This window comes from Trichechus manatus, unplaced genomic scaffold (genome assembly GCF_000243295.1).
Source record: "Trichechus manatus latirostris isolate Lorelei unplaced genomic scaffold, TriManLat1.0 scaffold00058, whole genome shotgun sequence".
Classification (NCBI taxonomy): Eukaryota; Metazoa; Chordata; class Mammalia; order Sirenia; family Trichechidae; genus Trichechus; species Trichechus manatus.
This window is the reverse complement of record NW_004443994.1, coordinates 15,059,091-15,071,511: the sequence shown is the minus strand read 5'-3', so window position 1 is coordinate 15,071,511 and position 12,421 is coordinate 15,059,091.

Genomic DNA, 12,421 nt, shown 5'->3' with positions numbered 1-12,421 from the left:
GAAAAGGCATTTGACAAAGTCCAACACCCATTCATGATAAAAACTCTCAACAAAATAAGAATAGAAGGGAAATTCCTCAACATAATTAAGGGCATTTATACAAAGCCAACAGCCAGCATCATCATAAATGGAGAAACTTTGAAAGCATTCCCCTTGAGAACAGGAACCAGACAAGGATGTCCTTTATCATCACTCTTATTCAACATTGTGCTGAAGGTCCTAGCCAGAGCCATTAGGCTACAAATAGAAATCAAGGGCATCCAAATTGGTAGGGAAGAAGTCAAAGTATCTTTATTTGCAGATATGATCTTATACACTGAAAACCCCAAAGAATCCACAAGAAAACTACTGGACCTAATAGAAGATTTCAGCAAAGTTTCAGGATACAAGATAAGCATACAAAAATCAGTTGGATTCCTTTAAACCAACAAAGTGAACCTCAAAGAGGAAATCACCAAATCAATACCATTTAAAATAGCCCCCAAGAAGATAAAATACTTAGGAATAAATCTAACAAGAGATGTAAGACACGACTGCAAGAAACCAAAAGAGAGCTGCGTAAGTGGAAGAACATACATTGCTCATGGATAGGAAGACTCAACAATGTGAAAATGTCAATTCTACCTGAAGTAATCTACAGATACAATGCAATCAGAATCCAAATTCTATCGGCATTTTCTAATGCGATGGAGAAACAAATCACCAACTTCATATGGACAGGGAAGAGGCCCTAAATAAGTAAAGCATTACTCAAGAAGAACAAAGTGGGAGGCCTCATACTACCTGATTTTAGAAACTATTATACCACCACGGTAGTCAGAACAGCCTGGTACTGGTACAACAACAGATACATAGACCGATGGAACAGAGTTTAGAATCCAGACATAAATTCATCCACCTATGAGCAGCTGATATTTGACAAAGGCCCAAAGTAAGTTAATTGGGGAAAAGACAGTCTCTTTAACAAATGGTGCTGGCATAACTGGATATCCATCTGAAACAAGACCCATACCTCACAAAAAACTAACTGAAAAAGATCATGGAGGAAAAAAATAGGGACAATGCTAGGAGCCCTGATACATGGCATAAACACAATACGAACCATAAGTAACAATACACAAGCACCAGAAGGGAGACTAGATAAATGGAGCCTCTAAAAATCAAACACTTATGCTCATCAAAAGACTTCACCAAAAGAGTAAAAAGACAACCTACAGACTGGGAAAAAAACTTTGGCTACGACAAATCCGATCAGCGTCTCATCTCTAAAATCTACGAAGATACTGCAAAACCTCAACAACAAAAAGACAAATAACCCAATTAAAAAATGGACGAAGGACATGAACAGGCACTTAGCCAAAGAAGACATTCAGGCGGATAACAGACACATGAAGAAATGCTCACGATCATTAGCCATTAGAGACATGCAGATCAAAACTACAACGAGATATCATCTTACCCCAACAAGGCTAGTCTTAATCCAAAAAACACAAAATCATAAATGCTAGAGAGGTTGTGGAGAGACTGGAACACTTATACACAATTGGTGGGAATGTAAAATGGTACAACACTTTAGAAATCGATTTGGCACTTTCTTAAAAAGCTAAAAATAGAACCACCATATGATCCAGCTATCCTACTCCTTGGAATATATCCTAGAGAAATAAGAGTCGTCACACGAATAGATACATGCACACCCATGTCCATTGCAGTACTGTTCACAATAGCAAAAGGATGGAAACAACCTAGGTGCCCATCAAGGGACGAATGGATAAACAAATTATGGTATATCCATATGGTGGGATACTACGCAATGATAAAAAACGATGAAGCCGTGAAACATCTTATAACATGGAGGAATCTGGAGGTCATTATGCTGAGTGAATTTAGTCAGTCACAGAAGAACAACTATTGTGTAAGACCACTATTATAAGAACTCAAGAAAAGTTTTAAACAGAGAAGAAAACATTCTTTGATGGTTACAAGGGTGCGGAGGGAGGGTGAGGGTTGTTCACCAGATAGTAGACAGGTTTTATCTTAGGTGAAGGGAAGGACAGAACACACTACAGGGCAAGTAGCACAACTGGACTAAACCAAAGCTAAGAAGTTTCCTGAATACAATCAAACACTTTGAAGGACAGAATAGCAGGGGTGGGGGTCTGGGGACCATGCTTTCAGGGGACATCTAGGTCAATTGGCATAACAAAATTTATTAAGGAAATGTTCTGCATCCTACTTCGGTGAGTGGCATCCGGGGTCTTAAAAGCTTGCAAGCAGCCATCTAAGATGCATCAATTGGTCCCAACCACCTGGAGTAAAGGAAAATGAAGAACACCAAACACACAAGGAAAGTATTAGACCAAAAGACAGAAAGGGCCACATAAATCAGAGACTTCATCAGCCTGAGACCAGAACTAGATGGTGCTCAGTTACAACCAATGACCACCCTGACAGGGAACACAACAGAGAGTCCGGATGGAGCAGGAGAAAGGTGGGATGCAGAACTCAAATTCTAGTAAGAAGAGACTTAATGGTGTGACTCAGACTGGAGGAACCCCTGAAAGCATGGCCCCTGGATTCTCTATCAGCCCAGAACTAAAACAATTTTCGAGGCCAACTCTTCAGACAGGGATTGGACTGGACTGTGGGACATAAAGTGATACTTGTGAGGAGTATGCCTCTTAGCTCAAGTAGATACAAGAGACTAAATGGGCAGCTTCTGTCCAGAGGTGAGATGGGAAGGCAGAGAGATTTAGGAGCTGGTTGAATGGACATGGGGAATCAGGGGTGGAAAGGAGGAGTGTGTTGTCACAGTATGGAGAGAGCAATTAGAGTCACATAACAATGTATGTATAAATTTTTGCATGGGAAAAAAATTAATAATAAAAAAATTGCTTGAGCAAAGAGCAACCTTGGAATTCATAATGGATCACACACCCAAAATGAGCACTCAAGATTCATTTACAGAAATAAATGCTGGTAGGTTTCTTTATAAATCAAGAATATTGTAATGCATTTATACTTTTGAAATAAGTGATCAAGATCAGGACAAATAAAATTTAATCAAAATAAAGAGAAAAATAATTACCAAGAAAAAAAAATCACTCAAACTCAACTGGAAATTTAAAGTTTAAGAAGAATTTCTTTGACTATTAAGGGAATGAAGATAGATTGGCAGTCTCCTAACAAAAGAGAAGAGCTTACAGTAAATTACAAAAAAAATAGTTTAAAATTATTAAAATATGGATTTTAAAGTAAATATAAGTCAACAAGCCCCCATGAATTAAATGAATTTCTAGTAGTTATATATGAAGTTATAGTGTATCTAATATCCATTTCCTGTAAATAAAACATATTTTCTGTTCTCTCTCCCTGCCTCCTTCCCTTCCTTCCTTCCTTTCTATCCCTCCCCTGCCCTCCCCTGCCTTCTCCTCTCCTCTCCTTTGTCTTCTGTCTGCAAACTTTCACTGTATATTTAAAGTAGCTGTCAAATATGAAGCTTTCAGTAGATTACAGTCTGAGATAAGTTCTCCCTTCACACAGTTTGAGTGGCTCGGAGATTTTCTTTGGTAATTTTACCTAACCTTCCTTTATATAGCATTCGCCAGAATGGAATATGTTAGATAAGGAGATTCAGAAGACTAAAAATATGAAAAAATAAAGAAGTTTATTTCCCTCTTTTCTGAATAATAATTCAAATTTTAAAAGCTGACAGCCTGCCTCCACAATTCTGCAGAGTGATGTGGTGAACTGGGCAAACAGTTAGAGAAGTATTTCAGTTCTAGGGAAGCTTCTAGGTAGCTATATCACCCTGGGGATACTACTTAACCTCCTTGAACCTGAGTTTCCACATCTTCAAAATGACGGAGTTGGATATGATGACCATTATTATGACTTACAATTCTAAAATTCTATTATTCTAATTCAATATCTTATTTGGAAATGTATTCTTTAATAAGGAACAATGTGTATGTTAGAGAGAAGAGATATCCCAGTCATGGTACAGGATGATATTACTTTGAGAGTGACCAGACTCTCCATACTGTCTATAACAGCTCTGTCCCCCTCGGAGCATTTTAACAATGAATCAGCCCATCAGGCAAAGAAAAGTTCAGGCATGCCTTATTATACAGAAAAGCAGCAATAATGCATTTAACAATCAGGAAACTGACTTGGTAGCAGCATATAGATAATTCATTGTATAAAATTTTCATGTAGCTTTATTTCTGTTTTAGAAAATAGTAGACATTTAATGCCAGAGTGGAGAATATAAATACCTTTTTAGGAAAGCTGAGTTTTCAGCCCAGCAAATTAAGTTCAGGTGATCATTTATTTTTCTTTCTTTCTTTTTTTTAATTCTGACCCTAAGCTAGTACACCAAACAAATTAAACCTAAGAATTTTAATTGCAATTTCACAATATAATGTACTATTTTATGTGTTACTGATATTGCCTAGCATATTTTATAACACATAAAAAATATTAATAGAAAGTTGATAAACTGATAATCTCTCAAACCGTTATTTTATTTCTTTTACATACTTGATATCTTTGTATCTGACAATCAGAGAGATTAGTGAGAGCTGGTGTTCATCGGTAACAAATGAAATATTTACTCTCAAATTGATGTACTTAAAATATTATAGCTTTGCAAAGACATACTTATAATACTTAATTTGTTAAAGAAAGAAGAAAAGGTATTTTAGATTTGAATTTGGGGAGCTGAGCAAAGCAGATTAATTGACCATATCTTGAAAATCAAAACCAGAGAACCTGAGTGACTATTAGAAATCTTAAGATATTCATTCCTGATCAAAAATACTGTTACAAACTGTAACTGAATAGTAATTTCTCAATATAAAAATGTATATCTATTTCAAGCCAATAGCTGACATTATATGTAAAAAGAAGTAATTCAAGAAGGATGCCCACTCTCAGCACAAATAGTTAACTATTGTCTAAAATTTCTCAGCAACGCATAAATAAACAGAAATATAGATGGATTTTAACAATAGGAAATAATAAAAGTAAATCACCCTATATCCAAAAGATTTTATGGCTTATCTAGAACTAAAAAAAGGAATTATCTGAAAAAAGGCTAAGAGAAATTAGAGAATGTGGTGCAATGGCCAGATACGGAGTAAATATACAAAACAGTAGCTTTCTGCTATGCTACAAATAACCCATCAGGAAAATATAATGAAAAATTTACAGCACAACAAAACATAAAATCGTTACGGAAAATGTTAAGATGTAGAGTAAATTTTTAGAACCAATGAGAAAAAAATTTTGAGTCACATAAATAAAATTTGAATAAATGCTGAAATATGTGTTACTAAATGGGAAATATGCAGTTACTGGTGAAAAAATGTCACTCCTTCTCATTAACTTACAGATCAAAGCAATTCCAGTCACAATCTCAATGTTAGATGTGGAACCTAATGAAATGATTCTAGAGTTCATTAGGGAAAAAAGTGTTTAAAACTAGCCAAGACAAAAAATGATAACCTTATGCATGGATGGAAGCTGAAGGAAGAGAAGCAGGGGAAGGAAGCTGCACTACGAGATATTGAGACAAAGTCTAAAGCTACAAGAATAAACATTGTCAGATGTTAACACATAGACAGAAAATCCAATTAAGAAAATAGAGGGAGAAATCTTAAAAATAAAATCTAGTACATGAGATAAAATAAAATTAGTATATAAGAAAAGTTCATTTCTAATCAGTGAGAATGGAAACATAGTTTAGAATATGATCCAGAACTGTTGAATAATTATTGCAAGCCAAACTAAAACAGGAATTCAGAGATACATAGCTCATATGTTAGAAAAAAAAAAATTCTAAATCACTTAAAGAGTTAAATGGAAAGGGAAAAAAATTCCCCCAAAAGGCCTAGAAGAAAATTAAGTTGAATGCTTATTGATTGTTGGAGTAGAGAGAACTTTAGAAATATAAAAGTAAAGACAGACACAATAAACAAAGAGATTAATAGTTTTGAGTCTTTGAAAAAAAACTAAAACTTCTCAGTATGTAAAAGCATGGAAAACAAAATTAGACAAGCTAAGACATAATTTGTAATATGTTTGACAATTAAAGATGTGATATACTTTCCGTATCAAGAGTGCTTACAAATAAACATTTTAAACTTAGTTTCTTTAATTTTTTATTAAAACATTTTTAAATTTACAGGAAAATGCAGACAATTATATAAAAGATACCCATACTCTCACCATTCACCTATAAAAATTGCTAACATTTTTTCACATTTGTTTCAGAATTCTTTTTTGTCGGTGGTGTTTAGAAAAAAAAATGTTAGAGATACTGCTAAAGCTGCAATTCTCACAGCCCTTGCCACCTCTTCCCCAGAAGCAATCATTATCCTGAAGATACTATGTTATCATTCCCATTAATGTTTTTGTACTTGTATCAATACATATACATATCCAAAATCAATACATTTAGTGTACTGTTTCAATTACCGTAATTGTTAAAATACTGTACATATTTTCAGCCTTATTCTTTTCACTAATGATTGTGATATTGAGTTATTCATATTGACACACAGATATGGTTAAATAATATCTATCATATTAATGAAACATGTTTATCCATTTCATGGACACCCCCTGTAATTTTCAAGACTGTGACCTTTTGGAAGCAGACTGAGGTGCCTCTGGGTGGATGTGAACCACCAACCTTTCAGCGAATAGTAAAGGACCTAGCCATTTCTTTACTAAGGAACAATTAAGTTATTTTCACTTTCATACCATTACCTACAGGGACGCTATGAATAATATTGGGCAATTCTTCCTCTGCACCAAAGTGAAACTGGTGACATATGACATGTGTAATTTCAGCTTTACTAGGTATTTCCAACTTGTTTTCCAAAATGCTAATAAAACCTACCCCATCATCAATGTACAAGTTCCAGTTATGAGTTCCACACATGCTTTTCGATTCTTTATCTATATACATATTTTAAAGACTTGCTTAGGGCCTATCAAAACCAAAAAAATCAAACCCATTGCTGTCGAGTTGATTCCGACTCATAGTGACCCTATAGGACAGAGTAAAACTGCCCCATCGCGTTTCCAAGGAGCAGCTGGTGGATTCAAACTGCCGACCTTCTGGTTAGAAGCCGCAGCTCTTAACTACCGCGCCACTTTTTTTTTTTTTTTTTTGTGATTGTTTCCTGTGTGCGTCAATAGACTGAGCATTCTCTAATTGTTCCAAGATGTTCATATATGTCCATTAGACCAAATCCTGTTTATTGTTTTGTCCAAACTCTGTTCAGACTTAACTTTTTTGTGTGTGTGCTTCGTTTTTCAATTTCTGAGAGAGGTAGGTTAAAATCTCTGACTTGATGTTTTTCAATTCCTCCTTGGAACGATGTCACTTTTGGTTTTCTATATTTGAGGCTGTATTCGTTGGCTGCCTATGGGCTCAGTATCGTTGCATCTTTCTGATGAGTGATCAGTTTCTCAGTGACCCACTTTTTTCTTATCCGAGAGCTTTGCCTCACGTTCTTTTTGTTTTGTTTACACAGCCACACATGTTTTGTTTTCATTAGTGTTTGCCTTATACAATTTTCCCCATTCTTTTACTTTCATTTCAGGCTTTCTAGTTATTACATTTAAATTGTATCTCTTGTTAATAGTATATAATTGGATATATGCATATACATATGTGTCTATCAGTCTCTATATTTTAACTGGCACTTTTCTTCTGTTTATATTGTGATTGCTAATATTTGGATTAATGCCTATCATATGATGTTGCGATATTATTTACATTGCTCATTCTATGCTTTTTCTTGTTTCTTTTTTGCCATTTCTTGGAATGATGACTTCCTTAAATCTTTCTTTCCCCTTGATTTTACTAGCATGGAAGTTTTGTATTATATTTCTATTTTTTCAGTCACTGCTCTTTAAATTTTTAATATGTGTATTGGTATGACTAAAGATAAAGTTAAACTCCTAACCTCCTCCCAACAATACAAGTCATCCTCACAGCCATTTTGTATGGCATTATTGTCCATAATTTAGATCTGCTTTGCTGTTTAACCACCTGAGTTAGTTGTTATCGTCACTATTATTATTGATTTTTATAGGTAGTACTAATTTAGATTTACCTACATGTTTATCAGTTCTTTGCTCATCATTGCATCTTGACTGTTACACTTTCCTTATGGGTTCAATCTCTTTCTTAATGAAGAACACACTTTATAATTCTTTAATAAGTCCTATGAGTGGTACTTTCTACTCTTTCTACTTTTGACTCAACGGCAATAAGTTTTTTGGGTTTTATGAGTAGTACTTGGTCTTTGTTTCCCTAAAATGTCATTTTGAATGCATTCTCAAAGAATAGTTTATTTCATTTTAGGCTTTTATGCTGACAGTTATTTTCCAACTTAACACTTCAAAATTGTAGCTCCATTATTTTCCAACTTCGGTGGTTGATGTGGAAGGTCGAATTTTAGCCTAGTAGTTGGGCCATTATAATTAATGTGCATTTTCTTTGGTGTTATTCTCTATATTATGATATGTCTATGGATGGATTATTATCTGATTATTATTATTATTATTCCTGGGACTTGTGCATCTTAGGTTTAGAGATACATGACTTTTGTCAATTCTAGAAAATTCAGAGCCTTTTTTTTTTTTTTACTTTCTTCTGGAACTCTTGTCATATATTGAAAATGCTCTTTCATATTCTTTATCTCTTTGTCTTTCTGTTCTGCATATGGGTCTCTCCCATGCTGCGCCACCATATTTCTCTTGTGGTTTACTTGTTCTCTCACTGTTTGTTGATGTCTAGTCTGCTTTTTAAATTCGCTCTTAAGTTTTTAATTGCAATGATGTATTTCTCTGTTTTAGAATTTATATTTGGTAACTTTGAAAACTGTATTGTTGCTGTTTTTTAATCAATGTCTTGTGTTCTGTCTTGTTTTCTGTAACTTATTTTATTGATGTAATAATTTTAAACAATTTTTTTTAATTTTATTGTGTTTTAGGTGACAGTTTACAGCACAAATTAGTTTTACATTAAAAAATTTATACTCAAATTGTTTTGTGACATTGATTGCAATCCCTGTAATGTGTCAGCATTCTCCCCTTTTCCCTTTCCACCCTGGGTTCTCTGTCTCCATTTGTCCAGTTTTCCTGTCCCTTCCTGCCTTCTTGTCTTTGCTTCTGGGCAGATGTTGCCCATTTGGTCTTGTATACTTGATTGAACTAAGAAGCACATCCTCACATACGTTATTGTTTTTATAGGCCCGTCTACTCTTTGGCTGAAAGGTGGACTTCAGCAGTGGCTTCAGTTCTGAGTTAGCAGGATGTCTGGGGGCCATAGTCTCAGGGGTTCCTCCAGTCTCTGTCAGACCGGTAAGTCTGGTCTTTTTTTGTGAAATTGAATTTTGTTCTACGTATTTCTCCTGCTCTGACTGGAACCCTCTGTTGTGATCCCTGTCAGAGCAGTCGGTGGCGATAACTGGATACCGTCTAGTTCTTCTAGGCTCGGGCGGGTGGAGGCTGTGGTACTTGTGGTCCATTAGTCCTTTGGACTAATATTTTCCTTGTGTGTTTGATTTTCTTCATTCTCCTTTGCTCCAAACGTGATGGGACCAATAGATGTATCTTAGATGGTCGCTCACAAGTTTTTAAGACCCCAGACACTACTGACCAAAGTTGGATGTAGAACATTTTCTTTATGAACTATGTTATGCTAGTTGACCTAGGGGTCCCCTGAGACCATGATCCCCAGTCATTTGCCCCAATAACTCAGTCCCTGAAAGTATTGGGATGTGTCTAGGAAGATTATATGGCTTTACCTTGGTCAAGTTGTGCTGACTTCCCCTATATTGCATGTTGTCTTTCCCTTCACCAAAATTAACACTTGTTTACTGTCTACTTAGTGATTTCCTCTTTCCATCCTTCCCCTCCCTCAAAACTATCAAAGATTGTTTTTTTTTTTTTGTGTGTGTGTGTGTAAACATTTTCTTGAGTTTTTATAATATTCACCTCATACAATACCTGTCCTTTTGTGATTGACTTATTTAACCCAGCATAATGCCCTCCATATTCATCCATGTTGTGAGACGTATCATGGATTCATCATCGCTCTTTATCGTTGCACTTATTTTTTAGTCTTTTTAATACTATGCGCTATTATCTTAGATTTTGGAGATGTTGGTTTTCTTATTTATCTAAATCTTATTCACAATAGATTGTTTCATCTAGTGTGTTGTTTTGTTTTCTTTTAAATAAATATTAATTTATCTTATGCAAAGCATGTTGTCATAATGAGAATCCCATGCATCATGGTTTGTACTGTCTCTCCAGAGAGTTTTGCATTTGATGCCAAAAGACATCAAAGATATATCAGTGACCATAGACCAATTTCCTTGTTTATTTCTTAGCGTGAGATTTCTTGATATACATAAATAGTGCAAAATTGGACTCCAAATTAATTGGTGGCACAGGTCCTGGATTTTTAATTCTCAGAAGAGATGTTTTGTGCCACCCTAGTCAAGACAAAGACTAGCGTAATTATAGCCATTTGCAACCAGCCTTTTCATGACAGTTAGAAGTTGAGCTGAGTAGCAATACTGCATTCTGCACACCATTACCATCACATCGGGCCCACCATAGCATCAGCTAACGTGACAGTGCTTTGCTGCTGAGCTACCTCTTTGCTTGTGGTATATGGGATTTCCTTTTCTTATGTGCTTGCTATCAAGTCATTCTAGCTCTTTATTTGTTTATTTCATTCTGAATGTAAAAGTGAAGGTTGCCAAAGTTAGTATACCTGCTGCCAGGTATATTCACAGTGAACCTATAGGACAGAGTAGAACTGCCCCATAGGGTTTCCAAACAGTGGCTGGTGGATTAGAACTGCTGACCTTTTGGTTAGCAGCCTTCACTCTTAACCACTGCACCACCAGGGCTCCAAAGCTAGTAAACTATTTTACAAAACTAGAAGCCTGAGACCTTACCAATTAAATAAGAAAATAGATAAAGGGTATTCATGGTAATTCACTAATAAAGAGTACTAACGGCTAATAAAAATGAAGAGTATGCAATCTCAATATTAACCAACTAAAATCAACTTAAAATGCTATCTGTTCACACACCAAAGTTAGCAAAGACCAAAAAGGACAGTAAAATGTAAACAATTGGACACTCTTATATAGTGCACAATTTTTGAAGAATATTTTGGCTAACTATATAGGATGCTTGGAAAGTGAATATATTTATACTCAATTATTTCAGCTCTAGGATTTTTTCCTAAGGAAATAATCAGATTTACTATAAAAATTTTCATTAGAAGGTTATTTATGATAGCATTAAGGAAATCTTTAAATGACCAACTTTGAAGAACTGATCAAATAATAAATCTTGATCCATCTAAATAATGGAGCAACAAGCAGCTATTAAAAACAAAATATGGAAGAATCAGTATTGAATGGGAAAATATTCATGGAAAAGTGTTAAGTGAAAAAAAGCAGGCACTAAGCAGTATGTACCAAGGTATGTAAAACATCTATAGACATAACACGTGGGGAAAAAAAGACTGGAAAGTTAAACAAAAAAAAAGTTAATATGCATTTCCTAAAATGAGTATGTTAGTTTTACAACTAGTTTTCCAATCGTTCCCATAAGCTAGTTTGAAGCCACACAGATTTCTTATCAGTCTCTAGTAATATTCACTTTATTTGGCTGACTCTCCCCTCACCACACAGTCTGAGTGATCGAAAGCAGGCATCATTTTATCCATTTTCATTGTCCAAATAATAGCTCATAATAGATGCTCAGTAAAAGTATGTATAAATTAGTGAATATTTTTTAAATAAATGGATAAACAAATAAATAAAAAGGATGAAGGTATGATTAACTTTGTATAAAATACCAATAACAAGTGAAAAAAAAAATGAAATGAGATATTGTATGAAAATGCACCACCAGATGGCTGTAGTACGTGCCACAAACAACCCATCCCAGTAACTCCTCTTCAGCTAGACCTGCCCTGCTGTACCATACCTGAGTGACTCACTCTGCCAGTTGGAGAAGGAGAAAAAAAGTATTGAGTGCACAGACGAGCAAACAACAAAGAACACACAGTCCGCCTGCTCAGACATAGTCAAATTTTTTTTAAGAAACGGGATGAAACAAACAAATCTACAATCAATAAACGAGAAAAATAACTACTGAATGACCCAAAAACAGCAGACAATATCTAAACATTTACAAAAACAGGACAGGATGGTTCCAGTAGGCATCCAAAGTAAAACACCAGATGACTCTCTTGTGGAAGAAAATGAATTAGAACTACCTCATAGGGAAATCAAATCTCTAACACTCAGAATTCTCCAACAACTGAGGCAAAAAGCTGACAAACATGAGGAAAAAATAGACAAATTCA